Here is a 4,794-nt window from a genome sequence, read left to right as displayed (position 1 = left end):
TTCAATTTTTTGGTGCTATAATTTTTTTCTTGTTGAAGAGTTCTGTCAAAAACCTCTGCCTCTGTACTTCATGTCTTTCTAGACAGCAGCGAGTTTCGCCATCGCCTTCGAAGGAAGCTGGCAGAAGACAAAAAACTCATTCTTCAGGAGATACAGTAACAGAAATACAATGATCTTGTACTAGAATCGGCAACAACCATTGACGTAGCTGTAGTGGAGCATTCCCTAATTGGAGAGAGTACTGTGTCTCAAATATGGCCGTGGGAGGTTCATGGCAGTGGTATGTCTGTTTTTAGATGCTTCACAGGAATTTATATACAGTTCTGCTTTATAGAGTATACTGAACTAAGGCATGCATGTTACATATTGAGTGTTGTAATATTAATTTAGTTTAATGGTGTATTTTCAGTTTTCTTATGTATCAATTGATAAAAAAAAAAGTCAATGTTTTAGTGATTATGCAAGATTGTCTCATGTATACATATAACTGTTATTGATTCTTAGCAAACATTTCGATCAAGAAACGAGTGCACGACCAAGTGATGTTAACAAGGCGACTGCATGAGGAAACAAGCGTTTTGGTGTTGGAGATGGCACAACACTGCACGTGGTTGCAGAGCCTGGCAATGGTTCTCAAGAACAAGTTGGCTGAGGAGGGTAAGTTTAATTAAAACCCTGTCCATCTAATGTGTTTAAAAAAAACATACAAAAAAACACATCAGTCACAGAACTTGGATGGAGTAGAACGGTTATGGCTCTCTTTGCCGTGGTCCTTTGGGATATACATAAAAAATGGGGATTAAAGTTGTTACTGTAGCTATGGTAACAAGTCAGTAAGGCTATACAGATTCACATTTGCTTGAAAGATGTGCAGATTTGTTGTACTATGTCTGTTACTGGAAAGCGGAAATGAACAAAAGAATTTGAACATTGGAATTTGTGTCCTGGTGTGTTACATGGGGTTAGCATAACATCAAGATTAATCTTATTATTATCTCCTCCAGTCAACATAGAAAACCTTGCTGGTCAGCAAGTAACAAAATGTGTTACTTCAGCACAACTGTAGTGAAGAAGAAAACTGTTAACTTAAAACAGCTATCAGACATATATATGCTGCTTTGGGCCTCCCTCCATAAAGTCACCTCAGTGAGCCATGTTGCCTTAAGTTGTTTTATACAGAAGCTAGCCTGGTCCCATGTCAGCGATACACATAAAAATGCCAATTATCCTGCTATGTAGATTTGAATTGGTGATATCTTTTTACTCCATTTAAGTTATTTGGCCCAAACATAAAAGATCACATTCATCTAATCTTTCCTAATGATCCGCTAGCATAAGCAAGCCGTCAAAAAACGCGTCTCTGTAGGCAGCCTAGGCTCTGAGATCTGCACACAAAAACAATTGCACTCACCACCACTCAAAACCAATCACGGCGGGTGTTGTGAGGTTTTGCGCTCGTGCAAGGCTGCCTATGACGGCTGCACGCGAAAACCTCACAACACCCACCCCTGTCGGTGATTGGTTGGAACACTATTTGTTTTGGTTTTGAGTGGTGGTGAGTGCAATTGTTTTTGTGTGCAGATCTCAGAGCCTAGGCTGCCTACAGAGACGCGTTTTTTGACGGCTTGCTTATGCTAGCGGATCATTAGGAAAGATTAGATGAATGTGATCTTTTATGTTTGGGCCTGAAATCACTGATACAACCTTTAATATAGTTTGTCTTTAATGTAATCTCGTTTGTATTTTGAGACGTAGACCAGGGAAATGAGGGACTTTGCTGTCTCTTGAGAAGAAGACTGTCAGAGGTGTCAGAAAGGTTCCAAGTGGTCCTCCAACAGTACAAGACTGCCTTAGGTCCTGAGGCCTCTGTCCTTCTACATGTTGAAGAGGAAGATCAAAGTGGCCTCAGTAGTCCAGACACCAGTGAGGATGAAGAGGAAAACACAATTTAGGTAATTTATTTATTATTATTATTATTATTATGTTTGTTTGTTTGTTTTTTGGAATAACCCCCTGTTACTGTTATTCTTAATAATTTATTTGTGTGTTTTATTAATGCTTTACACACCTTACTTATTCTAAAACAGCTGAAATTCACCCTCTTATCCTAATTCTTGCTTTTTTGTTTTTCTGTATTTCCCCAGATGGAAGCTGCACGAAGGACTATGTTGAAGGAAATGGACTTGCCCTATATCTGTGTATTATTAGTATGCTGATTGATTAACCACATCAAAATCTTGTTAAAAATTCAAACTGTGTCTTTAGATTTTCAAAGCAATTTAGTAAGCACATTGCACAGTTCATTGAAAATGCACAAACCTCTCAGTATAGGTGCACCAATCTTATCCAAAAATGTAAACTTTGCATGTATGATATTACCAGATGTAATTACTGGGCTCATATGATATTAGGGTAGTGTATACTCTTTTAAGAGAGACTCCCCTTAATTGTGGTGACCCTGTGACCTTTCCTTTTGCACCAACGTTAGGCCAAACTTTTGACTTGCATACAACAAATGTTATGAACCGATTTCTGTAATTTGCTGAGCAATGAATCATGTCATGTTGACCTTATGACATTCCCTGTAGCACAATCATTAGACCAGAATGTCAAATTGAATATTGTCTAATTGGGCAGATTGCCATGAAATCTTGTAAGCACATGATGACTTTGGTGACCTCATGACAATTCCTCTATCATCACATTTAGGCCTTAATGTAAAAACTCATTCTTGATTGCATTTCTCAATATTCACTTATTCTGTGGTGCAGCAGCAGTGTCTGTGTCAGTCTATGACATTTTGTTTTTCCCCAGAGGAGGCTGCCTATATGGATCACTACTTAATTGAGTGTATATAACTTGTGTAACTTTATATTACTGCAAAGATGCATTATAGTATGTAACAGAAAAATACACCGTTTTTTATTTTACGATTCTAATTTATATTGTATATTATTACAGTTGACAGATGACTTAATTCTTTGTTCTGCTGGAGCTTTTTGCAAGTAAACTTAATAACCTCACATTCCAATGTTTTTAAATACAGCCTTATGGCTTGTTTGACAAATATGCATTTGGTGTATTTTTACTGGTATTGTTGTGAAAGACAAAAGATGAATATTTTGTTTTTACTTTTTCATACTTTATTGAAAAACAATATTTTGTATTTGTATAGTTGATTAAAAAAAACATCACACTGTGGAATCTTGTTTACAGATAAACTGTTTAACAGTTTAAACTCTGTTTAACATCAAACTGCATTATTAATTAATTACTTTAATGCATGTCTTTTTACTTATTTTCAAACAATCAACCTTGTTTGTAATTAAACAAGATCTATCATAATAAGTAATGTGTATCTGTTAGGTGTATATGTTACAGTTTTTCTCGATTGCTGAAACACTGTAACTATGGATTTGAACTCAAATTTCAAAAACACAACACCGTTTATCAAAAAGCACACCCTTTTCCCCAAACTATAAACACTACTCCCCAGTTTTGACACATGAGTCAGATTTGTTAAACTTTCACTGCAAAACTTTACACACATTATCCATTTATCATTGCCTACACAATGTTGTAATTTAGAAAGCACTACACAAAGAGTCAAAACTGATCACACAGCAATCAGAACCTTCAACAGATCGATGAAACGGATAAGATGAGAGAGGGAGGAGAAAGGGAAAGGGCTAAGAGACAAGCAGTCTCAGATGAGATTTGTGCCAGCTCCCTAGTTGGGGTCATCCCTCTGTTCCCACAGCTCTATGTTACCACGGCCCTATGTTACCACGGCCCTATGTTCCCACATTTCTGAGAATTTTTTTTTACTGAAAATTTTGAAAATTAGGTTCTATGTTCCCACAACCATATGTTCCTACAGTCCTATGTTCTCTCAATATTTTTAAAATTTCAAAGATTTTTCTCAAAATGAAACTCTAAGTCAAGTAATTTTCTTACCACATTTAACCCTCCCCTGTCCCCCAAACAGTTACTGTAAGCAAGAAGCGCCAAGTCACCAAAAGGTCAGGAGAAATCTGTCAGGAACTCTATGATCCCACATTAGGACATTTTCAAAACTGAGTATTGTGTTCATACATTTCCCTATAATTTCAACAGCTAGTCTATACTACTACAGCTAGTCTACACTACAGCTATTCTACACTGCTACAGCTAGTTAGGGTTAGGTTTAGGGTTAGGGTAACCCTAATTATAAACTGCAATTTAAACTACACACGCACTCTTTTTGCTACTGTAGAGAGACTGACAAACCCACCAAGCCAGATTCCCAGTGAAATGCTCTCAGACAACAAGTGCAGTGAGTTTGCTTCTTTCTTCTCTGACAAAATCAATAATATCAGAAAGGTGATCAGCACATCCTTGAGTTGTGCTGGGGTCAGACAGATCAGACCACCTGAAAAAGTAGTAACTTTGTCTGATTTCAAAAAAATTGATGGCAAAATTTTGGTAGAAACCGTACAGCACCTTAAAACATCAACATGCGCTCTTGACACACTTCCCACATCTTTTTTCAAAAGTGTGTTAAACAGTTTAGAAGCAGATCTTCTAGAAGTGGTAAATGCCTCACTTCTCTCTGGGAGTTTTCCAAACTCCCTGAAAACTGCAGTTGTCAAGCCCCTCCTGAAAAAGAACAATCTGGATAAGACCATATTAAGCAACTATAGACCGATCTCAAATCTTCCTTTCATAGGCAAGATCATTGAAAAAGTTATCTTCAATCAGCTGAACAAATTCTTAAGCTCGAATGGATACTTTGATAATTTTCTATCTGCTTTC

General features: G+C 37.0%; 1 long non-coding RNA gene across 3 annotated transcripts; it reads left to right on the top strand.

Annotated features, from left to right (window-relative positions):
* The first annotated feature begins 215 nt into the window (after nucleotides 1–215).
* Nucleotides 216–3,342, top strand: LOC309476604. Of its 3 annotated transcripts, XR_014198294.1 has the most exons (4): nucleotides 216–280; nucleotides 505–657; nucleotides 1,756–1,952; nucleotides 2,145–3,342. It is a non-coding gene; the product is annotated as an uncharacterized lncRNA (long non-coding RNA). The 3 variants fall into 3 exon arrangements; XR_014198295.1 differs by lacking the exon at nucleotides 216–280 and having other exon boundaries at nucleotides 392–657; nucleotides 1,750–1,952; XR_014198296.1 differs by lacking the exon at nucleotides 216–280 and having other exon boundaries at nucleotides 393–657.
* The last annotated feature ends 1,452 nt before the right edge of the window (nucleotides 3,343–4,794 follow it).

This window comes from Leuciscus leuciscus (genome assembly GCF_965113295.1).
Source record: "Leuciscus leuciscus genome assembly, chromosome: 1".
Classification (NCBI taxonomy): domain Eukaryota; kingdom Metazoa; phylum Chordata; class Actinopteri; order Cypriniformes; family Leuciscidae; genus Leuciscus; species Leuciscus leuciscus.
The sequence above is the reverse complement of the archived record's forward strand: the minus strand, read 5'-3'. Positions and strand labels throughout refer to the sequence as shown.